The sequence below is a fragment of the Anser cygnoides genome, chromosome 12, assembly GCF_040182565.1.
Source record: "Anser cygnoides isolate HZ-2024a breed goose chromosome 12, Taihu_goose_T2T_genome, whole genome shotgun sequence".
Taxonomy (NCBI): Eukaryota; Metazoa; Chordata; class Aves; order Anseriformes; family Anatidae; genus Anser; species Anser cygnoides.
Window position 1 is genome coordinate 17,453,302 of NC_089884.1, and position 25,994 is coordinate 17,479,295.

General features: G+C 37.1%; 1 protein-coding gene across 2 annotated transcripts in view; it reads left to right on the plus strand.

Moving 5' to 3' along the window:
• Positions 1–25,994, plus strand: part of LOC106045268 (uncharacterized) — a 312,839-nt gene that overhangs the window by 245,804 nt on the left and 41,041 nt on the right. The gene's annotated exons all lie outside the window — the stretch shown is intronic.

The window sequence follows — 25,994 nt, forward strand, 5'->3', positions numbered from 1 at the left end:
AGTGAATGCTTGTAATTAGCTGCTTGTGAATAAGCTGGCAACCATGAATAATTCTCTGAATACAAATACACATTCAAGGAAAAGTTAACCTGCTTCTGAGCAGCTAGGGAATAGAAAAACAAAAAACAGGTGGCATTTACCAAATAAATTATCTTTCACCCAGTTTTGCTGACCATGACAGGAGTGATAAAGACAAACAGTACTTCCTTTCATAGATAAAGAAAAAGGATAGCTGAGTAAGAAAGATGGTAGATTGGGCAACTTCTGTTGAGGTCTCCATTTAATCACATGCTCACCATTTTGTTCTAGTCTCATTGCTTTACCCTCATGTTTTATTCTGAGTACTTAGGGGTCACATTTTTCAAGGCTGAAATCAACTCCAGTTAATTTTAGCAGGAGTTAAATGCAGGCTTTAGCATTCCTGTGTCTGCTTATGTATACACATTTGTTAATGTACATAGAGCAATTCCCTACTTCAGATGGGCTTTGAGAGTGTACATGTATTGAAGGCAGTGAAGCGTGTAAATAAAATACGTAAGATATCTGGCTAGATAGGTTGGTATCATGGGTTATTAACAGCTCTCCTACTAGGCATGTATGATAATAAGTACTAGATCACGTCGTTCATGCTTGTGCTTATGCTCTCGTTTATGTTTAATGATTGCATGAACACAGCAACATTTTTTTCATCAAACTGTAAAAAAGTCTGACTGTTGGAAGTCTTTTGAAGTGTATATTTTACTTTGCTAGCATTTTCCGAGTAGGGTTAAGGGAAGGAACCCATTAAAACAGGTTATTTGTATTTATTTTTATTTTCTGAGGTTTTGTCTGCTAGTTTATGAGAAGAAAGACCACTAATAAAGCTTTTAGCCTAGCATCTCATCACTATGTGGACTGCCCTGTGGGCTTCTTTGTGCAGAGGCATATACATATCTGCACACATACATGTATCTATTTCACAGGGGTATCTAGTCATCATTCCTTTTACAGTAGTTTTAACTTTCTGCTACATGTGCCGAGCTGCAAAGTATTAAGCCCTATAATTCTTCAACCCTTTAGATGTGGTTTGCTGGGGGGGGGGGGGGAGCTGTAAATCCATGGTGGCAAACAAGAAAAGCCTGAAGCTGTGAGCAAACAGGAAACAAATGATCTCAATCCCAGAATGTAAACTGCCATTGACAGAGATGCATGAAAGAATCATAACAGGGAAACCTGCTGCAATTTTTCATCCAGTTACCAGCTGAATCGCTGCCATTACACTGAAGAAGCAAGCTGCCAGCCCAACACTGACATGGCAGAGTGCTTTAGATGTCATTGTGTGCACAAAGCAAGCATGTAGCCTGACTGGCATTTACTCCTTTTCATACTTGCAGACTGATAATTATTGTGCACTGCCTCAAGCTTGCAATTAGAGGCCACCAAGAAACAAAAAATAGCTGAATTTCAAGATTAAACCTTTTGCGTGACTAGTCATATTTTCCCAGCATGGAATATGTTGTTGCCAGTGAAAACAGAAATCACCTATGCCACACTGTTACCAGATTAAGGGACATATTAGCTGCAGGAACAAATGGGGAATTTACATATAATGAAGAGTAATAATAACTGTCATTGTTACTGGTGACACAATTAGAGTTGATACTGACTCCTGTGTCACAATGCAGCTTTTAAGGGGGATGAGATAAAACACTGAGCTCCTGAGTACTTGTAATTATATATTCTATAGCAATTTTGCTGTACGGATATTCACTCTGTGTTTTGAGCATATTCTGATTCCACTTTCCCAGCCTCCTCTCCTGTCTTCTAAAGCTTTGCAGTTTAAATTCATAGGAGGTATTTCTCATCTTGTTGTAGTATATTGCATGAAAAATGTGCCCTGCTAAGCGCTTGCCCTGTTTCTCAGTTTCAGCGGTAGGCACAGTATATAAAGTTAGTAAAACATTAGAGAAACACTTAGAACAAAGTAGAATGCATAAAGAAGAAGCCAGTGAAGAATGCTGAAGAGAAGGTTTTGAGTTTCTCTTTTGCTTTCTTGTTTCGTGGCCAGTTGCTTTTTTAAGTATTGTATAGAGATGGCTAAGGAAAGTTGCTTTGGAAAATCAGAGCTGCTCTGCAATAATAATCAAATCGTTCTATATATGGATGCATTTAGTGGAAGCATTTTGTAAAAGTACATTGGTTTCACTTCATGGAGGGTTTGGGGGGAAAAATGTAGGAGAGAGAAGGACCCCAGTAGGAACTTCTCAGTACACAGTTATGTGCCATTTAGGAAAGTGCTATTGGCTCTGAAGGTGGTATTTCTTCTTTAGTTTTTTGAACAAGGACAATAAAATTCCCACAAATACAGGAGAAAAAAAATGAAGAGTGTAGTTTTTGAAGGATGATCTATTGAGAGATGGTATTTTGTGGTTCAGGAGAATCTTACTGACATAGAGTTGCTGTCTTGGAAGGATTGGAGAAAGTGGCCCTGCTCAGACTGCTAGGAATGACTGCCCTTAGGTGAGAGCAAACATCTAACTACTTTTAATGGATTGTACTTTACCTTTTAGAAGGCTTTGTGATCACTATACATCACTGGATGCAAGCTGGGAAGATGTGTTGTGACTGTGTGTGTGCAGTGGACCTGCTGAAAAGAGAAGTAGATATTTGGTCTGATACATCTGTTTCAGTCTAAGGTGTTTTTTGTTCATTTGTTTGTTTGTTTGTTTGTTTTATCTTGTTCCTGCATCTTTCTGTCATCCTTGCTTTAGTAATGTTATGAGAGCGTTCCCAGATCATAAGCTTTATGAACAGGAAAATGGCTATGTATGGTCGTACGGGGATGTTGTGTAGGCATAAGTATGTGTTTGTAGATAGGTGTGTAAGAAACAAAGTAGAGTTTGGTCCTCAAGAGAAACCCTAACTGTATTGTGCCTATTCACTAAGCCTCGTAGGATAGCTTCAGTTATTTGGAGGGCTTGTACATATGAATTTTGTCTGTCATCTGGTATTTTAATGTGATTATAAAAACATTTTGGAAAGTAGCTGTAACTGGGGAAAAGTGGACGATGATGCACTTTGTTTAAGGCAACTGTTAAGTATCTGCAAAGTCCATACTTTCCCCTCCCTGGTGACCTATATTCTCCTTGCACTGGGTGCTATTTTTCCCATTTAATTGCAGGGCTATAACCAAGCATTGTCCTTTAACATACCAGCTAGAAAGAGGGTTCATCTACTCCTTTTTCTAAGTAGCAATGCCTCCCATTCAGCTTGCTGATCTTTTTGGTTCTTGTCCCCCAGGGATGGCAGAGTGCTCTTTTTCCCTTGCATGGCATTTTGTCATGTATTGGTGGGATATCCTAGTGAATGCAGGAAAAGCTCTGCTCCAGGACAGCCTGTAGCTATCAATAATGAAATGCTAATTCTTCATTGCAGGAAAACACTGCGGCCCCATTTTCAAATAGTGGAAAACCATACTTGCTGAAGACCACATCATTCAACTTAGCATTAAACTTAGTGACCAGCAGATCTGAACTGGAACCAAATCACTTCATATAATTATTTTTATATAATATAATTATATTTTTATAATTATTTCAAACACTTTATATAATTATTTTTCATATATAAAGCAATAGAACCATAGCAGGAACTCTATGTGTTATAAGGTTGTCACCTTGCTGACTCTAAAGTTTTCTAAATCCATTGTTCAAAATTGTGATCTCTTGCAAAACAAGCCAGTTCTTCCTACTTCATTTTCTCTTCAGATGGACAAATGCAATGTCTATTTCAAAGCGCTAGAATTTTTATTCTGTTTCTATTTTCTATTTCTAGATTTCTATTCCTTTTGCAGTGTAAGTTTTCTTGATCTATAGTATGCTTAAAGGAAGAAAAAAATGAATGTCTTGCTAAACTAGAGGACTATCTTTTGACTTGTGATTCTAAGAAAAGTTCTAATAATATTCCCTATCATTCATGCAGAAGCTATCAGAATAAAAAACTGGCAAACACCAGAGTAGCAGATCTTGTGGATTTGTCTATAGATTTTCGAGCAGCTGCTATTTTCAGCCTTTCTGTAAACCTCAAGGTTATTCTACATGTTCAGCGAAAACTTTTGCTGCTCCTAGTGTTCAATTTGGTGTATTTTTTTGTTATTACTTATTTTAAATGCATTGAGTTTACCTTTGCATTGGAGTCACATCCAATTCATTGTAATGGCTGACATCACTTGCCAAAAAATCCATATATGTACCTTGTAAATCTAAATGTACCCTACAGTAAGAGACGCACATGAAGTATGATCAGATGGACACATGAGGCAGGATTAACTCCTTGAATAGTTACCTATACACATGAAGATATGCAGTAATATATATCTATACAAATATATATGTTCTTCACAAATAATCATAGACTCAAAGCATGAATAGCTCAAATAGAGTTTTTTGTACAACTTCTCTTTGGCTGCTCAAAATATTTAGCAAGCTTTTCCCAGGCTTCTTTCTATCTCTTGCAAGGCACTTTTTGCCCATCTCCTGTTCTCACGAAGATTGTGTATAGCAGACTCAGCTATTCCAAGACTCATCAGCTTCCTGTCTCGACATCAGGCTTTTCCTTCTCCCTTTAGTCTTAAAAATGCACATTTCACTGTCATCCTGAAACTGCTTAGGGTATGGTCACACTTATAGCATCATAGTGCTTGGCAGCAGATGGGAAACTGTTTCCCAGACTGAAGGAAAAACAGCAGATTTTCCATATGGAAGAAATATGGGAATAAAATTCCAGTTTCCAACTTGAGACAGCTGTTCAGGAGAACCTGCCACCATAAGTCTTTCAAAATCAGGTGATGACTTTTCTCTGAAGATGCTGTAGTGCACCCAGGAAAAAAAAAAAAAAAAAAGAAAAAAAAAGACTCTTTTTCTTGATGGTCTTAGAGATCTGCTGTGAGGAAAGACGGCACATGGCTCCTAGTGATAACCCTTATACAATTCAGGAATCCAATGGTGTAAGACCAGTAAAACTTGATTGCCTGTTGTTTAGCAGACTTCTTAGAAGCATCAAATGGTGGAACTGCCAACTTCAATTGGTTGATGAAATGATATCCATTAGGGTAGCATCTCTTTAGATCACAGTAACCACACACTTTTCCAGGTTGTAAAGAATTCATGTTGAGGGTCCCTTGCTTGCCCATCACAGATGCCCATACTTTCATGACCATGATTCACTTTACTAGCAGTGCTGTGTCCAACCACACCTGAGCAATATAGCAGGTATACACAAAATCACAATACGTTTCAGGCTTTAAATAGAGAGAAGAGCGATGGAAACATGCCACCAGCTTTGAGGTACATTCGATGAATGAAAGTGGTATAGATCACAATGAAATCTTTTTCAGAGTATAATACTCTTTATTTATTTTTAAAATAAATCTTGGATTTGAAAAGTAACTGTTGTGTAAATACCTTACAGTATTATTTGTTTATCAAGAATAGTTGTTTGTACGAATGCAACTGATTTCAGTTCTGTCCTCCCCCTTCTCCAGCAAGTAGTGACTGATGCATTGTCTGTCATGAATGCTACATTTACTGAATAAAAAATACTTTAAGGTGTGGCCCCTGAAGGAAGCAGTTTGTAATTCAATATGTGTCCAAATAAAAATGTAGATGTGTATGTATTTATACACGTGGAGACCTAATTTTCATTTTAATTTATACTAAGATAGGTCCCACTAGAGCTGTAAAGTGAAGTTAGTTTGGGCCTGAATGCTTACTGGAAAAGACCCATTTTGTGTGAGAGCCTAGGCTTACTGCAATTCAATGGGATTTTGCTCATGATTTTAATAGGATTAAAATCTTACCCTAGCCATAATGTAAAATGGCTTTGATAGGAAACAGATTCAGTCACATACAGTTATATATGTAGGTACTTGTATGGTCAGAGTTATTTTGGGTGTGCTAATATTTCAGTTCTACTGGCTTCAAGTTCTTATATCTCTAAACTGAATTTTGCATACTGTTTGGAGTAAATTGCAAGGTTTTTATCCATGGCACTGACTTTATTGTTCTGCTAGGATGTCTTCTTTTGTCATAAAAACAATAACTTGGTATAAGTAGTACTTTTTAGGTTTACTAATCAGACAGATTAATTGTATCTTTTAATCTGGGTCAATCTGCTCTTGCTTATTATAATTTGGCTCCAAATCCCCCCAGAAGAGGAATTATTTGCAAATAATTTAGTGGCAGAATCACCCTCATATAAACACTACAAGAACTACTGAAAGGCCTAACAAAAGCTGCCTGGAATTTTGAATCCCAGTGACCAATATATTTCTTAAAAGGAACTTTCTGCTTTCTTTAAACCTTGGAGTGAACGTGAATGTGTGTGTGTGTGTGTGTGTGTGTGAGTTTTCACGTGAACACATGAAAAGAGTGGATAAACAGGGAATGGGGTCTTTCCCGTATTTACAAAGCTAAGATTGTCTAGACAGGGCACTTTTCCTTCTTCAATCTACCAACGAAACTTAGAAAGAGCATACTAATATTCAAATTTTATCTTAGCTACTATGTGTATACAATCCCTGCTTAGATTGCTAACCAGGGTGATTATTGCTGACTGAAGCTGTTAATGTTTTGGTTGGATGTTTGTCTTCTCGAAAATTGACTGAAACATTTTTCCCTATAGGCTACTGAATTTTCATTGCATGTTAACTGTTTAGATTATTTTCCAACTCCTCCACAATCCAGTATTGAAAGAAAGTAGCTACTGTGAAAAAAGAATATGCAAATTTGTCATGGAATCTTTGAAGTTTATTTGATACCAAGAGGTTGTGGTTTTTGTTTGGTTTTTGGTTTGATTTATTTATTTTTTTTTTTATACTCATTTGGAGGAACTCTTTTTATACCTTGGGATCTGGAACTGGGTGTACATTGTAACCAGAACAGGGCATCCGCTCTCAGGGAGCAGCAATTTTATAATATCAACATAAGAAAGCTTCAAAATAAGTTTGCAAAAATGGCTGTTCTCACCTGTTTATAAATGTACTCGTACCTGGAGGAAGTAGATATTTTCTTCAGATTGAAGGATGGTTTTACAGTCCAGCAGTGTAAAGAAATGGTTTAGAAACACAGGCTAGACTGTTATCAATAGGCAAAAGATAGTCCAAAATTATACCTACAGTGTCACAGATGCCCTCTCGATAAGAGAAGCTCTTGACAAAATGTTTTTTACCATAGTTTATGCATTCCTGGGGAATAGAATATTGGAGGGGCTTTTTTGACAAATACAGTATAAGAGACTAGCTCATTTGGGTAGAGAGAGTGTTTAAAAATGCAGCCGCATGCAGATTTCTTAAGAAGCTACAACTGACAATTGAAGAGGAAACCTAAAACAAGATTACAAAAATTAATCAGATGGCACAGAATGGTTGACATTAATGTGTGTACTTCTTTGTTTTGAAACTAGACTGTGGAGGAGTTTTATACAGAAAAATCTCATCTACCTGTACTTGTCTCCTCTCGTAGTCAAATATTTTGTGAGAGATCAAAAACCCTCTGTGACAAGCTCATTCCCACGCTTCTCCTTTTTAACCTGCTTTTTTTATTGGGTTTCTTCTGTTTTCCTGGAGGCTTTTTCAGATAAAGAAAGCTGTGCTTGAAATCTATTTCAGTAGCTATATACCTTTTGGGCAAAATCAATATTTAAATGAAATATGGAAATGAAGCTAAAAAATATCAAGGAATGGGATAAGGCTAGTTCCAGTAGGCTGTCAAATAAGTTTGGGAGCATGGAAGTAGTGTTGACATTGGCTTTGGATGAAGCACTCATGAGGAGGAGGTTCCTGGATGAACTATTTCTGTATAAACTCTGAGGTGTATTCTGTAATGGTATCAGTGATTCTCATGCTCCATTCTTACATTACAAAGAATGTGATATTTGTTGGAAAAAACTTTGGTCACTATAAAAAAAATGTAATGTGACTGGATGCTCTGTATTTTTTTCTCTCACGTTGAATAAGAAAAAATAATATAATTGAGCATCAAATTTGAATGGATAGGCTTTCTCTGTTAAGCAGGATTTCATTATCTGTGTGTATAGACCCAAATGCTATGTTGTTATGTCTAGAGCAAGAATTTTTCCCTTAGCAAGTAATAATCTTCCTCATGTCTTACCAGCGTAAAACAGTTATGCTGTGAAAATGTTCTCTGTTCTAGCATATTTATTCATTACCCCAGTAATGAACCAGTAATTGAACATGCTTATGCACTGAGTCCTGGAGTAATGTCACACCTGTGTTGCTCTATTGAAAACCCCTGTGATGCCATGTAAGAAGGTAGTGAGAATGAAAGTATACTATTTAGTAGTTCACAATGAAGCTGATAGCAAATTAGATACTAAATTCAATTGTGCTTATTAAGGCCTATTTATCCTAAGAGTACTATCCATGCCAAGTCTTACTTCAGAAGGGAAGAGGAGATATCAAGTCCCTCTATTAACCCAGAGACACAAATTTAGGAAAACTAAGTTTAAATAACAAAAATGCATGCCAAAGTAAAATAACATAATTTAGACTCTAAGCATTGGAGGATTGCTACACTAACTTGCCTTTCTTTTCCTGCTAACTTTCTGTCTTGCAATTTATGCTCCTCCACAGATAATATTGACTGGATCCGAGACTTACCATGGAGCAGAGTACTATGGAGCATAAGCAGGGGCATCCAAGACATCATGTATACATCACATCTCTATGTACAGTCTCTTCTTTCACATATGCACACTTATATGATTTTCCTCTTTACACTTACAGAAGAAATAACAGTTTGTTACAATTCAAATGTGATAACTAATGTGCTAATGACTTTCCTCAATGGGGAATGTTTGCCCTCTCTTAAGTTCAATCATTGCCACACCACTTCCATTCAAGGTCTTCAAAGTCTCGCTTATCAGAGAATATCTGTTCTTTCCTTCTGCTGAACTATTCTTCTATAATCTGAGTTTAGACAATATTTGGAAGTGTTTTAAAGATTCCATTTTTTTATCACTGCATAAATACCCAACTTAAACAACCATTGGATATTATCATCATGTATTTTTACAAATATTTCTTTGTTCAGATAAGTGTACATGCACCAATAGTGCATATACACTAGACTATATGAAAAACTGTACAAGTGGCTACCATGCTGTCTGCCATATAATTTGTTCTAATAATTGACGATAGCCGGATACAAGGACTGCACAACTGTGCTAATTAACATGTACTGTGTGCAACAGCCATCAGTCAGGGGTGAACCTCTGTTTGTAAAATTGTCTTTCTGTGGATTTTTTTTTTTTAATCTACCTTTCCATTTACAGGTTTTCTTTTATCCAGTGATCTCAAGGAAATTATTTTCATGCCTTAACTCATGCAAGTAGTTTCTTAACTTATAAATGGTACATCTGCCAGTTAATAAGTGAGGCATTGCTGGGTGTGAATATTGATGCCCACTGGTCAGCCCATAGGATTACATTCAAAACAACCTGTAATGCAAGTGTAATCAGTCTGCTTTCAGTGATAAAGAAACTGAAGCTCCAGACAATTGGTTGATGTGTTCATCAGAAGGGTTGTCTTCCAAGAAGTGTTGGAGTTTGGAGAACAACACTGGTTTCTCTTCTCCCATTTCATTGTCTTGTCCCAGCCTCAAGCTCTAGCTCATCCATTACCTCTTCCCTTATGCTGATCCAAAAGATGATGCTCCCCTATTTGTTGTAAATGTATTGACAAACATATAGATATAATTGTCCTGCTATGTTAATAATGGCATTTAAATGAATTAGAAAACACCATTTTTCTCAGCCATAACTGGGTACAACTTGTGTTATATATTCCATAAAGCTGAACATGGTGCAGTTTTAATTTACGCATCTGCTCTATGTAAATGCCCATTTCTGCAGAAAGGTAAATATATATGGTATATGTATACATGTGTTCTTTTGGAAAAGGCTTGTCAGTAAAGTTGTGGCCTCATTTTGAAAATAAACACCTGGTTCATCATGAGCACTTCTTAAAAACTGTAGTTACTTGAGACAGAAAACTGTTTATATTGTAACCAGAGGCTGGTGTAGTTTTTAAACAGAACTCACGTTGATTTCTGTGGAGTTTCTATGGACATTTAAAAATGTCATTTAATATCAGATCGTGGTTGTTTACTGTCTTTAGGAACTCAGAAGGATGAAACCAAGGGATTCAAAGTAAAATCAGATAAATATTCCATAGAAAATGCTTCTAAACTTCAAAGAATTCCTTTTAAAAATTACCTTATCTATTTGTCTTTCAAAATACCAAATATAATATGAAATTGTAATCTTGTTACAGATTTCTATAGTATGAATTTATGTGTGTATTTTGAAAGTGCCTGTTGCTAGCTAAATAACAATATTTGGTATTACCCACATTTTAAAAAATTACATCTTTAATAATGATCTGATTATAAATACATCAGGCAGGAAAATGCTGCTAATATCTTGCTATTAATAACAGGTTTTAATAAGACCAGCTGGATCAGTTCTGAGTATGATTAGGATCATGTTTCCATCTGAAGGAATCTCATTCCATTTACTGTATTTTCTCTATTCAATGTACATCTTTCTCTGCAAGCTATAGAAGTGCTATTTTGTTTCACTTGCGACGTACTCCTGAATTTGCTTTTTAACTATATATAATCAATCCAATGCAACTTCTGCGTCATTTCTGAAATCATTTTGACCGTGATGCCCTGACATCTCTGTCTCTCATCCAAATTTTGGTCTTTGGCTTGTAAGGTGTTGCAGCTGCCATTGTCAGGAGGCTTGGAGGCTGCACAGTATTACCATTTCTCTGTGGTGGCAACAGTCTTCACAGCAGATATCTTTCTTTGAAGAGCAGCAGGCAAGTTCCCCTTTTCTCTTTGCATGATTAAAGTTATTTTTACTGAAGCAGAGTACCCTTGAATTTTACAGGTTTCTTTTGAGTTGATAATTTTCATGATTCCCAGATACTTGTGAAGTGTGTCCCAATTAAATCAAGTGCATATTGCAGTGTATGTCTTTGCCAAAAGAATTCTAGAAAAGATATATGAACTTTTTGAAATATACCCTCTTGAAGGGCTTATTCAAAAAGATCAGTTTCCTTTCTTCTGTTCAGACCATTGCTGTGAGTATACAGAACATGTTACAAGGCTTATCACTGATAAGAATCAACAGCAATTCAAAGGAACGTACACATTTGATTGCAATTCTTTCCAAGAGTGTCATCTTAGATTAGCAAAACAAATCTCTTAGCCAGTGCACCCAATTTCAGACTTGCCCCAAATACCTCCTCTTGTATTAGGTGTTAAATGCTTTGCTTATTGTTTGATAATTATATCTATTATAGATACAGCATCTGCTGTAACCATGAGAGGAAGAGTATATCTAAGAAGTTTATGAGCTTGACTTTAGAATGAACAAATTTGAAATTAACTAAAATCCTTCCTTTGAAGGTATGTTTTCAACTGATTCTGTAATTCCTTTGAGGCTATGTATGAGTGAATATAAAGTTCAGACAGAAGACACACTCTTCTGTTCGCAAGCATATATATTGAAAAGAGAGCATGATGTAGACAGGGATGTAGACAGGGATGGCTGAAGTGAGCTACACATCACAGCAATGAGGTATACCGTTTCCTCTGAAGCTTTTATTCTGCTAAAGGGCAAAATAATCTGGTGATTACACAATAAGATCGTCATTCACATACAATTGCTTTTCTCTGTTGAGAGCCAGTTCTTCTTCTTCTTCTTCTTCTTCTTCTTCTTCTTCTTCTTATTATTATTATTATTATTATTATTATATCTTTCTGCCTATGCATGCAGCATGGTGGACCTGCATTTTTCAGTGCAGTGTTATTCTCATTTGCTCTTTAGATACGGAAATCTGGATTTCTTTAAAGAGAAGTTTATGCTGATAGAATCTTTGGATGGTGTAAATCTGCCAGTTGTATGAGCTCCTCTTACAATAGTACAGACAGTGTGTATAAAGCAAATACAGAAGTTGTAGATTTTTCATCAAAGCTTGTAGAAAAAATATTTTTAGGATCTTTAATGTCTGTAGCTCTCCCACCTAGCATCTCCTCCAGAGGTTTGATTACTGCACTGTGATAGACGCCTTAGAAAAACCCAAGACAGATAAGATAGATCTAATTTCTAACCCTGACATCTCTGCCACCCCTTCATTACTCTTCTTTAGAGTTCTTGCTATGCCCTGTGAAAGCAAATGTGTCAGTTACATCTGCAATTTCTATCAGAGGGGGGAAAAAACGTTGTCTATTAACATCAAAGCTATTAAAAAGTGGAGCAGGTTGTGTACAGCTCAGAATCAGGTGAATAATCCATCTGACAGGAGAGGATCGGTCTACCTGTTTTTCAGTGAGTGCCAGCTTTGTTAAGTAACATTTTTCACCACAGAAAAACAATCAGCCTTGGATCAATAAACCCCAGAATGGATTTACAATATCCACTTGGAATAGATTTTGGCTGCATCTGTTCATGGTGTCTCAGTTACAATCACATATCCACTTAGCCATCTCCTTAGGCACTAATCAAGTCATCTCTCCTTTCCTGGTTCTTTTTCTTTCATCAACTTTCTACTGTAAAGTTAATTTTAAAGAAGAAAGGAAAGGAAGAATGGTATCTGTTCTGTTGCTGCTATTCGTTTTAAGCACATATTTCATAACTATAGAGTGAAAAGGTCTTCCTCCCCTCTTTGGGCAGCACAGGGAATGTTTGAAATCATGCAGCCTTTGTTTTGTAATACAAAAATTGTGTGTCCCTGTGCACCCCTCCTTATCTGCACAGTGACTCTCAGTTGGTAACTTATAAATGTATGAGAGCGTCTCGAAACACATTTTGAAGAGAAAAGAGAGTGGGGCGGGGGGAGAGAAAAAAGAGAAGAGAAAGAACGACTCATCTAAAGTTACACCAGCATCTTTAACAGCTGTGTGCATATTAAAGGAAGTAATGGGGGAGTGAAGGTACTGCATATTTCAAAGCTGAACTGTTGCAGTAACAATAAGAAAGGGGGGATGTTGTGCAGAGTTAGCCAAGTGTTTGAAGTACATTATCGTAAGCCAAACCAATGAAGTGGACAAGATTTCTAGCATGTTGCAGTGGTGCCTCTGCGTACTTAATAACAGATGTTTGGTCTCTCTAGGCAGATAATTGTCCTGCTGTAAGGTTGGCTTGACCTGTGTGAGCAATACTGTGTACAGCACTGAAGCAGTAACAAATGATCATAGCTTTTCTCTTTTTACTGGTAGAATGCTTAGCCACGCTTCCTTTTAAGCACATAATTACTCCAAAGCAACTGGAGCCCATACATCCTCCTTGCCTAATGGCTCTGAAGCCATTTTGCTATAATTTATGGGGACAGGGTTCAAAGTTTTAATAATATTTGGATAATATCATTGCCAAAATGTCTTTGAGCTGTGATGAATAGAATGAGAGTGGGCACATTTCGATTCTGTGCATGACAGTGCGAGTGTTAACAGCACCATACTTTGTTCAACCTTTATGGAAACATTCACGAACCAGTTTGCTCATGAATTATAGATATGAGCATGAAGAATTATAAACAGCAGTGGAAAACATACAGGGTTGCTTGTTCATAAGGAACTGTCCTGTTAGTGGCTTTCCTTTATGCAGATAAATGAATTGCAGGGAATTCAAAAATGGTTTAAATAAACCCTTAGCAGATAATGTATTAGCACATCAACATAAAATACGCATGCACTGTGGCATGCTTTTGGATATTTATGCTTATACTCTCTGCTCAAGTGGCTCACTGATTTTTTGGCTTCCTATCATTCACCTAATAATTTCAGCATCCTAACTGCACCTCTGGGTATGTTTATCTGACAATCCAAGCTGTTCTTTGCTTTATGTTGCTTGCTGAAATTGGCTTACCAATTTGCTCTGTGAGTCGCTTCAGTGTATGATAGGTTAATGATGTTAATCAAAGCTAAATAAGAGTAGACATGATCCTTTCATTGAAGACATAGACCAGCCGAGGCCAGAAATTGCTAGCATTGATGAAGCAAACAAGCCTATTGGGTAGTTGATATGGGAACACAAAAATAACATCAAAATCATGAGTCACTAAAGCTAATGTACATCTAGAGCTTAATCCAAAGCCTGCTCGAGCCTGTAGGAGGCTCTACTGATTTCAGTACGATTTAGGCCAGGCTTATAAAATCCTGCATTATGTGGCTAAGAATATTTTTTCCATTTTGCTTGATAGAATATAAAACCTATCATGAACAAACTAGCTAAATTCTGTAGATAATTCATCCATGAGAGATTAAGGATTTGATAAACAAAGGGCACAAGTATTTTTTATTACACAGATGATACAGAAATGCTGACTTTATCCATGTGTAACAGCTGCTCTCAATGATAAACAAAAAGAAATACAAATATGAACAAGAATGATTTAAAGTGTTCCCAACAGTGGTGGTAGCTAGGAACAATTTAATAAATAGTCTCTCTTTAATTCCATTCAATGATATTCAAGCAATGTTTCATTTAATCAAAGAGGCGTTTGACTACAGAAATAATCAGCTGACAAAGTCCCGATTCAGGCTGACCGCTAAGTATGCACATGGATAGCTGGATGTGACATTTGTGAGGTTTAATTTTTATTTCTGCAAAACTATTAGGATGGCCTTAATTACAATGGTTTGATTTCACATTTGATAGCCTTACATGAAAATCTTCATGTTTATTATGAAATGTTTATGTTCATTTCCTGAAGGTTCTTTTAAATATAAGCTGTAATTGGCTTGTTGTGTAAACATTTTTTTTCTCAATGGGTTGAACAGTGTCCATGAATTAAAATTATTTTGTCTGATTAAACTGAGGCCTAAAGACACCATGAACTTCCACAATTATTAATATATATATATATGAACTAATATCTGTGGGACTCAGTCTTCCAGTTTTCAAAGAAAAGCAAGTAATCATAAAAATAAATAAATAAATAAATAAATTGATGGGTAGCTCCTGTGGTTATCTTAAAATAATTTATGCATCCTTTAATTCTGTTGTTGACAAAGTCTTTAAAAATAGGTATATTTCTGTATTCGGTTATCACCGGAAGATAAAGTATATATTTATTCTCTTTCCTAATTCTTTTCCTCCTTCAACTACAAAGAGAGTCTGGAAACCTTCAGAAGTTAAAAATACAACATCTCTGTATTTTTCTTAATTGATTTCTGGAAAAACTGAGATCCCTAAGAATGAATTGAGAGACAGGAATGATAAAGGCAGAACTAGTTTTACATTTTGAACAATTCCAACAAGGGGCTGAATATTCAACAACTGATAGGCCAAATAACAAGTTGTTAACTTCATAATGCACAGTCACAGAGTACATATGTGTCACTTTGAGCAAAGATTGAAAAGACATTAGAATTAGAGATTTAACAGCCAGTTTTGATTAAATCAAAACAATCAGAGTGGTTGCGTTTGCAACAGAATTAGATTTTAAAAATCCAGACTCGGAATACTTTGCCAGGCCTCACAGTTTAAGCTTATTCAGAGATGAAATTTTCAGGGGCTACCTTTGAAAAATATATATTGTGGGATACTTGGGGACTCTTCTGGCAAATGATGATGTATGTTCAATTATTCTGCCTCCTTTCCATGACTTAGAACAGTTGCAATAGCCACAAAAATGCTGCCGTTTGCTTTGCTGTACAAGGAATACTTAAAAGTCAGGTCACAGCAAATGCTGATTTTTTAGGTCATGTTTGATAGCTACGCACAATGGAATAAAAAAGGAACACAGCACCATATTATCCTTTTCTGTAACCTGAAAATATTTTAATTGCATCAGTAGATTGAAACCATATCCAGATCTCTTGCTTTTTCTCCTTTTTTATTAATTTGCTTACAATTTGTCATGACCTTGATTTGATCAAATATGTTCAGTCCTCACACACACCACAAAACACAGCTATCCATCCCAGGACAGTGTATCACAAAAAAGATGATACATCGGTATAGGAGCCTGAAAGCCTCAAAAATGTCTCATCAGAAGCCTAAGGGAAGTCATCAGAATACTACACCAAGGTGTATTAGTGCAGCTCACTGGTCCATAAGCTTCCATGAAAGGCTAATTTAACTCAGGGGTTCATGGGCCAAAGTGTATCATCCCACCTCCACTGCCTGCCTGGGAGACACGCATGTGCTTCTGTCCCCAGATCTCACAGAGTTCATGAATAATAAGGAATGCCTGGCAAACCTTCAAGCTCTGTGGCTCATGGTATGTGATGCTTTTTGATTCACATTACAAGTTTATCCAAAACCTCAATGCTGAGGCTTGAAATCTTCTGAGAATGGTCATTCTCATAAAATTTGCAAAACTCACTAGTTTTGATTTGAGAGGCAATACACCTGGATACAACCAAGTGAAAGAATTCCCTCATTGGGAAAGATCCCAGCATACATGATGGGCTGAAGATTTTGGAGAGTCAAACTTCTCTCCACGCTTATAAGCATTTAAGAAATGACCATCTAATTTGACAGTTTGTAAATCATGAACATGCTGAAGATTATCCCAGAACAGCACACAGAAAAATGTTCAAGGAGTTGTTTTTTTTGTTTTGTTTTGTTCCCATTCATCTCTTTTCATCCTCCCATTGCACTGTACTTCTACCCTTGAAAACTGGTGCTGTAAATTCATTGCACAACGAGAATTCCAGCCTTCTTCGGTGTTTAGTGCTGGCAGATGCTGAACTTTTGGGAAGACTTTAAAGTATTTTTATTTAGGCTTAGTTAAATTTAACTAATCTAACTTTGCCTAATCTAAATTGCCTAATCTAAATGATACACTTCTCCAGGTATACTTCTAATCCTGTTTATCACCTCCTAGTGCACTGGAATTTGAACTGACCTGCTTCCTGTAGATGAATGGGAGCTCTATTCGATCACCCCGTCCTTTAATTTGGCTCTCCCACCTAGAACAATGGGTGATTAACACAAGTCAAACACAAGCATAAAGGGAAAAGGCAGCACAGCCCGCCTTGGTGCAGCTGCTCAACTGCACCGTTTGCCTGCTGTGTAGCAGCATGTTACGGTCACGGCCAAGCCTTGATCTTCTCTCTCTCTGTGTCAGTACTCCAAGGATCCATGCTCTAAGCAGCACGGATCACACAATTATACATTGTTGGAGAACTTCAGTGTCACTTCTAAGCAATACATAGTCTGCAACTTGAAACAAAAGTGAATTAAACAGAACTACACAAGTGATGTTTAAGTATTGTTTTGGTTTTGTTTTTTATTCATACTGCTGCTTTTATTACCACTGATGCTCCTTTTTTCTAAGTTATTGAAATGCTTGTCTGCCTATTTGTCAGACATTTCAGTTTCATGGTGAATTGTTGGTTTGTTTTTTTTTTTTCATTTTTATCTTGATTGTAGTGCCAGCATAATATCTCATCAAGCTGCACTTTCTTTAGAATATAATAGAATATGTTTGAAATCTTACTTTAGAAGATTTTCACTTTGATTCTGGAAAAGCAAAATTATCCTATACTTCTTTGCATATAATCCTAGAAAGTTGTTCCAATGCAATTCATTCTGGTGCTGGCCCAAAGCCATACAATATCAATGAAGTGAAATTCATTGATTCAAACGACTTTGAATCAGGCTTAGGGAAGTGAATGTGAAGCACTGGCGTTGATAGAGACCTTTTTAAAACCCTAATGGAAAAACAAAAAAAAGGTGCTATTTAAGAGGGATGAAGACTTGAAGCTGTCTAGGGTTTACTTTCAAAACTTATAAAATGTGTTGGGGAACAAGAATGTTCTGTTGGTACTGACTACAGAAGTTTCCAAACAGATCAGTGGTCCGGCCTCCAAGGCAGATTCCTTGTCAGCTGCATTAACAGTAAGGTGCGGTCTGTCCCAGCAAGTTTGCTGTCTCAGTCTTGCAAAGATTTGACCACAGACTTAACTGTACTTCTGAATACCAAGGTATTCGGTTTATCAGCAAGCCTAGTCTGCTGCTTTTAAAATATTGTGAATCAACTTCACAGTTTTCTTTTCCAGTCTCTGCAAGAGAGGATATAATGCTTCTAGCTTAGGAAAAACCCAAGACCACTAAAGGCAGTCAGTATGTAGTTTTCCCTTCCCTTAGCAATCTTTGGATCGAGCCCTTGATTTTCCTTCAACACCTGACAGGCATGTACTCAAATTCATATGTACATAACATGACTGTTGAAAGAAAGGAAGGAAGGAAGAAATAAAGGAAAGAAAGAAAGAAAGAAAGAAAAAGTCTTTCACCTCTGAAGATAACCACATCTCTAAAAGGACATGGTTACTTGATAGTCACTAATTAAAATTTGATGCTGCATACCTGCTATGCTTCAGTGTTTAGAAAACAAACAGGGTTAGATCCAAACAAAGGATTCATTTTGATAGTAAACATATTTAAGAGTGTGCCTGTGTAAATGTGAATTGTTTAGGGGATGGATTACCATTTTGCATACATTTTAGAGCTCTGAGAGAAGCCATTAAGGGATTAACACCTCCGATTTATGAAAATGCAAGGATGATAAAGAAACAATAGGGGTGACAGCATTGTGTAAACGACATTGATTCATTTCAGAACAGGGCTGTTAACTGCTGGAAATGAAGAAATAAATGGAACAATGGATAGATGCTTTTACCAGCTTGTCATTAATTAGCAGTGAGTACAATTCTTTTATTGTCCTTTTTGAAAAATACAAAATTGGTAGGAAAATACAAGCACTGAGCAAATAGATTACTCTGTGTCACTAGGCTGACATCTGCATTTTCTTTCTTCTCTAATATATTTTGTTTTTCAAATGATATCGAACTTTTAGCCTGGCAGCAAGCCCAAATTTTGCTTCCTTTGAAATTCCTGAAAGGATGTGTTTTCATCCTCAAAATCTTGCCGTTTTATGAAAGCATAACAAAACCCATGATTTGAGAAAGGGTTAATAAACGTTAGTGAATCCCCTGTAACGCAGCTTGGAAGCACAAACAGTTCAATGCACTATTCTGCTGACCTATTGCATCCGATCAACTGTGGTTTTATTTCTAGCAATGCCAGCAGGTGGGAACTGACAACGTGTTTCTTTGGAATCGTAAAGAAAGATCAGCTCTGATGGAGAATTAGCTGGAAGTAAGTGAGGTTGTTTGGCACAGATATAAGCAGGGACAATGCTTGATTATGGCTATCACTCTCCAGCTGCTGTCAGAATGTTAAGTTTGCTTTCTTGAGGCCTGACATCTAACACATTTCTTTTTCTAATTAGTATCTGGTACTGTAAGATGCTGATATTTTACTGCATGTCAGACGTGCGGGGCTGAAATACATCACTGAACTCAGAGGTGGATTTGGGTGCTAGGAATTAGTTTTTACTTGTCGCAGTGAATTCAAAGCATCCCTCTGTTTTCAAAAAGCTACGTGGATGGAGAAGTTAGTGCCTGCAAACCTCCAATGTTGTTGCCTGAGAAAGGATGCAGGGTGAAGCTGACGAATCAAACCCTGGCCAGGCAAAAGAGCACTGGTTTCATTTTCATCAGCATACTCAGGCAACATCCTGCTCACAAATAATTCCTCAGCAGAACAGCACGTTTCCCAGCTGCAGATGTAAGGGTACAGGGGTATTTATACCATGCTAAAGAAGCAGCAACCCTAAACTCTGACTCAGGTAAATTAATGGAGTTGTGAAGGATTTGCCACTTTGCCACCTGTGCAATGATAGTGTAAGTAATGAGGAGTCAGGGCTTCCACCTGGGGCAAGGATCAAGCACAGCTCGATGGAGCAGTGTAGGCGCTAATGTGTGGGTGCAGGTGCGACTGAAAAAAAATGAGACCATAGGTATAAATTCAGCCAGTGCTGCTCAGATATCTGCTTACATATCCTTACTGAAGAGCTCCATCAAATTTGCTAGTTGTGTGAGGATGGGTTGTTGTTGTTATAGTGTTCAGGATGAGAGCACAACATTATTTCATAAGCCAGCTTGGCAGCCTGAGGTAAAGGTGAGAGTGGTTTTCCTCCAAGGTGAAGGCAGTACTTTCTCACCTTAAATGCATGTAATAGATTTCATCAGAAACTGTGGTTGTTCATAGGAGAGCACTCTTCAGCCAGCAAGAGGTAGGTGAGGCAAATCTTTTTCTTTTGCTGCAGAAAAACAGATGGATTGGCATTCAAAAGACTTAAGGTTAATTTTTCTTACATAAGTGATGCCATTTATTTAGATGGTGCCTGTGCAAGCCACAACAATACTTAGGAAAAAATCACCCGTTTATTTTTACTTGTTCAAAGTTCCTTGCAAGTCTGTGCGTTTTAGATTGTCTATCCAAATTTCAATAATCGTATTCTCACAGAGAGATTACACATATTTATTTTGTAAAATTGTCAACTGTGGTAGCAGCTCCTGGTATTCTAAGGGTGTCTGCAGTAATTCAGGGGCACTCACAGTGTTCCAAGTCAAAATGCTACCAACTAATCCTCACACAGTCAGGCCACACCTTGTGTGGAGCTGTTAGCAGTACCGGGTCTCTATGCCATTGTATGGTTATGGTTTGAAGAGCAGAAAACCCCTTTAACAGAGTTATCATGAATGGAATTCTGTATCCTAATCTCTTCAGAGGCAGTCTTGGAAATATACAAGTCTTTCATTCCTTGGAAAAAGAAATAGTGGTTTGTTGCTGTTTTGTTTTCTTCAGCATCAGAGCAAGTCAGACACTTTATTTGTTGCACATATAATTTATGTATCTGCAGCTGTTTTATTGTATGTCTATCCTCCTCACCAGGAAAGGCTCTGCTTTTGTACATGCATTTAACTCCCTCTGCTTATAATTAATCTAGGCATCCAACAAGGTTTATATTCTGGTATCAGGTTGACAAAGAAATAGGACACAAGGTTATAAAGCCGTAAAAAGAGGTGTTTAGCAAGGTTTCCTCCTACCTATAGCAGAGATTCTTCATCATATATGAAAGCCATTGAGGTTCAGTGAAGGTTCCTAGAATTATCTGTACAGAAGAAAACAATTGTAAAGGTCCTATTGTGGGAAGGCACTGAAGCACATGATTTACTCTCAGGCTGCAAGCAGTCCCATTGATTTCAGAAACTAGTGACATGCAGAAGGTTAAACATGTGCTTTGCTGGGTTGGGGCCAAACCTGGTATCGTTCTTTTGAGTAGCTTACAAAAACCATTAATATTTAAAAAAAAAATGCTGTAAAGATATGTTGTATTTTAAGTTAAGATATAAAAGAACCATCTCTGGCTCAAAAATAAGCTAGTTATTCAAACACAGTAGGAATTTTTGGCTCTGTTACTGCTGTATGCACAGCAGGCCCCCTGCACATCATCCCTTGTGAGGCCAAACAAATGCTGGGCTTGTATTAACTTTACTTCACAGGTTGCCTGATAAGTGGAATTTGCCCTTCAAAGAAGAGTTGTGGTAAAAGTTTCAAGCACTTGGAGCTGTGCTGTCAAATACAGGATGGAGACTTTATAAAGACATTGCAATTGACAGTGAATTCAGGTGAATGCAACATCGTCCATGAGATTCATGTTGAACTCAGGTTAGAGGAATATATTAGTGCTGAGCTCCTGATCGTATGCTTCATTCTCAGAGGCAAACTGCACTGTGCCAGTGGAATCGTGTGTCAGGTACTTAATGTGTGGAGCTCTGAAATTTCTAGAGAAGAAAAATTCTCTGTTTAGGTGAATTGTAAAATTTATGCTCTGACTGGGGAGGAGGGAGGAACTTCCAAAAGTGTGAAATTTAATCCGTAAAAGGGAAAATGAAGTAAATTAATGAGTTCTCTTTGTATAATCATTTAATTTGTTTCAGTGTAGTCTTCTACCTTTGTTTAGAACTCATGAGCCCTAATAGCCTATAGTTAAATCACAATCTTTATTTTTTTCATATTGATCTTGATGAGATTTCAGATGTCTGTCATACTGATTTACACTCTCTCCTAATTTCTATGAGGATCTGAAAGGAAAAATGTAGTTTATAAAGGGTGAATAGCATTCTTATGCTTCATTATTTTTCACTTATTCTATGTCAGCAATACTGGGGTTTCTTGAGTTATCAGACTAGCATGATCATAGCATGATTTCACTAATTCCACCATGCATCCTCTTTCCTTGATATTATTATTGATAAATTATAATTATGTTTTTGAATAATTAACTTTGTATAACTAACCCAAATACAGTGGTCATTGCAAACTCAGTTAGGATTTTGGACTATTTAATTCTCCAATAAGAACAAGCCTTGTGTTTACAATGATGCTTTGGAGGTACTTCAGGCTGTGAAGTACATATGAAGCTACCCCAGAATAAAGGGATCTGGTTGATGGAGTGATCCACAACCACTCCCTGAATCATCATTCTTACTGCACAGAGACAGTGGATTAAAAATATTCATAAATGAAGTTAATGAGGAATAACTCCACTGAAGCAATTGTATTCAGGAGCTACTAGTAATGTGCATGCTGGGAGTTGTGGGCTGAGAAGTCTTGCTTGTTCTGGTGAGGATCACGCATGTCTTCACTAACAGAGCTTATATGGTAATACGGAAATGCTGGGTGAATGCCAGAACACTGCACGTTTTGGAAGAGCCTCCCTTCCAGTCTATTTGGACGCTGCATTAGGTAATGAGAAAATCAGTGTAGTATCCAGCTAATAAAGGGATTGGGGGGGGGGGGGGGTGGATAAGGGAAGGGGAAGCATTCATGGGGCCCTGTGGAGTCTTTCATGATGGAAAATGGAAAAGATCCATGCTTTGATGCCTGATATTCTCCAACCTGTGAAATAAAGGAATCGTTCTGAAAGTTTGGGCCATGTTTACATTCATATACTTAGTTTTACTCATGTCCTCATAAATAAGTTATCTTTAACTGCAACCAGAAGAAAAAAAAGGATCTTGTACAGTTTAGTACTACTTTATGGCTGACATTGATTTAAAACACTCCATAAGGGGCACAGTACTGCAGGATCAATTAGAAGTAAATGCAGTCATGAAAGTTGCATGAAGTAGTGTCTGCCAGAGCCTTGCAGACACTTCTTCATACGGCTGTTTGCCACCTTAACTAAACAGAAAAAGCACCTATATATTTAGTTGATTTTATATAATTAATATATGGTGGCTTTATGAGGGAAAGCAAAAGTCCCTGACCAAATCAAGTCCCCTCAGATAAAAATCTTAAGCAGTTTTAAGAGGATTTTAACACAGTTTTTTTAAAACATCCAGTCAAAATAGTTGTCAAAGAGGTATCCTGATTGTAGGGTCTCATCAGGGTGGGTACATAGATGAGCTGATTAATGATAATGTTTTGCATTAAGACAATAAAGAAAAACAAACCAGACAAAGTCACATGGATGTGTTCAACTCTTTCTAGTTCCAACATTTTTTGTTCATGACCTGGAATATAAAAAGAGAGATGAGTATAAAATAAAGTGTGTGTTGGGTAGGATCCAGCCTTCCCATGTAATTCTCTGTGGGGAGAAGACTTCATGATGAGTTTTCTCCTCTCCCCGCATAGAAAGTTGGTAGTGATTCCAGCTTTGGGGAACATTTAGCAGTGATTAAGAGTTGGGGCACAGGGCCTCCTATGGACCCTGTAATTCTAATTTCTATGCATATATTAACAGTTGAGCAAAACAGGAAACCTGAATTAGGTAGTGCATGAGATTGCCATCAATTTTCAAAACATATTCTTTTAGAATGCCTAAGAGACTTTAAGTGCACATACTGCTTATCCTGACCTAACTTTTTTTTAAAAAATCTATCAAATATAAGGAAATAACTCTGAAGAAAGTGGAGACTAATTTGCATCATTCCTGTGTAGACGCTTCTGTCCAAACTTTTCAATCAGTATCTGTTTTTTAGATATATTCAAATAATTTCTTAATTAACCTATCAAATAACATTTTATTAATTAATAAAATCTTGCCTTTAGTTCTCCCAAAGGCAGATGAAAGAAATATCCGGATTTTCGAAGCGTTAGTGCAGACTAAGATGATTACAATTTCCTGCTGATTCACTCGCTCAGCTCTTATCTGCCAATATTTCTGTAGACATTTCATCACAACTGTTTTACCCGTTTCTTGAGAACACGAGAGAATCATCTGTGAAATGCCAGTTTGTTGGCAAGCTGTTTGTTTATACCATGAGGCAGAAGTGCTTTGTAGCTGAATTCATTGCAAGGGTCTGTAGGTAGTGGTTGGTTACTAAATCCCTGGAAAAAGAATGCTAATAAAGTAGATGGGCCAGGATTTGTCAATTTAATCTTATGCTGAGTCCCAGTAATTTCAGTGATATATGACACTGCTAGAGGTTCAACACGCTTTATTATCTTTATCTGTAAATGGCTGTTTATTGTATTACAGAAAACAAACCACTGTACAGCTATAGGATAAGCACATGCTTACATATGTTTGCCAGACTAACTGGTACTGTAAGTTATATGATAATTAGAGGATTCATGTACTTATGTTGATTGCCAGCTAACAATATTAAACTATTGCAGTGTGCTACAAAATATACCAAGGAAATACCGTACGTTTGTGTTTTCTGCTGCTAGCACGAATACCTGTACACAATTGAAATATTTCCATTCTTATTCTGAGGGGCTGTATTTCGACATATGTTGTCAATAATGAAAAGATAGACCGTGCAAGAGTACCTTGTCTTTGTACTGCCTTTGCATCCTCTTTAGGCTGTTGATACATATGGATGATATGTTCTTATGGAAAACATGTTCAAGTCCATTTTATTTTCTTGTACTGCCTTGACTTGTCAAAACAGTTATTTCAGTGTCAGTCAATTTAACATAGCTTTTTCAGTAAAAGATAGTCCAAGGTCGGATGTCTTTTGGCAAGACTGGGAGTCTTTATTCACCCTAAGTAGTTGCAATATCATAGTTGCGATTATTCATGCAAATAATTGATAGTCAGTAAGTCATGGAAGTTCATAAACTAATCCAGTGAGTTATTTAATTTAAACGGGATTCTTCACGGCTAAAGGTGATGTGTTGTGAATGAAAGAAGCAGATTTGAGTCCACAAGCTGGAACCTTGGGATATCTGTCCAAGGGGAGAATCATGGAATGCCACCGGTCCGTTCATAGCAGGAGAGAATCAAATGCAAAGTGTGTCCAAACACAACCACATACATTTCTGTTCTTCAGATTCTAATGTAGGAACTTCAGAAGTCATCATGCTTACTGGCCACTTTGTTAACCATTGGGCAATACAGAAACTCCTTGCCCTGACGTGTGACAGCCAGGAATAGGCTAGTTTGGCTGCTTACCACAATGCCTCCTCCCTCTGCATTCCTAGAAGCTGTTTCTGATGCACAAGACAACAGACATCGTCTTTATACTTTGTGCTGGGTGCTGGACAAATGGGCTTGGCTGTGAAAAATGAATTGAGATATGGTGTTTTCAGTCACGGAGTGATGGAGTTACTCTTCTGATAAGTCGTTACAATTGCATACATATGCACTGTTACAGAGACCTTTATTCGGAGGATACTTGATCAGAATCTTAGTATTATAAATACAAGGCTTTTGGAAAATTATTTTGATAGTTTGGCAGCTTTGATAACATAATGCAATAAATGACTATGATACAGTCTTTGGAACTTGGCACAGATTTTGTTTGAAAGCATAACAACATAAATAGCTCTGCATGTGGTACATATGAGGACAGAAAGAGAACTTTTTTACTTCATCTCTGTAAACAGGCTCATTTCCTAACTATTTTGCTTTTGGACTCATTCACTTACAGTTTGGGGGGCAAAATTCTCAAATTATTTTAGTTAATTCAAACCTCCTGAGCTAAGCAAAATCGACAACAACAACAAATCTAATAGTTCATACTGATCTGACCTGGGGAAATGCTTCATTGACCTCACATCTGAAGGTTGATTTAATGTGAGGAAGACACCCCAGCTAGACACTCTGGTAGTGA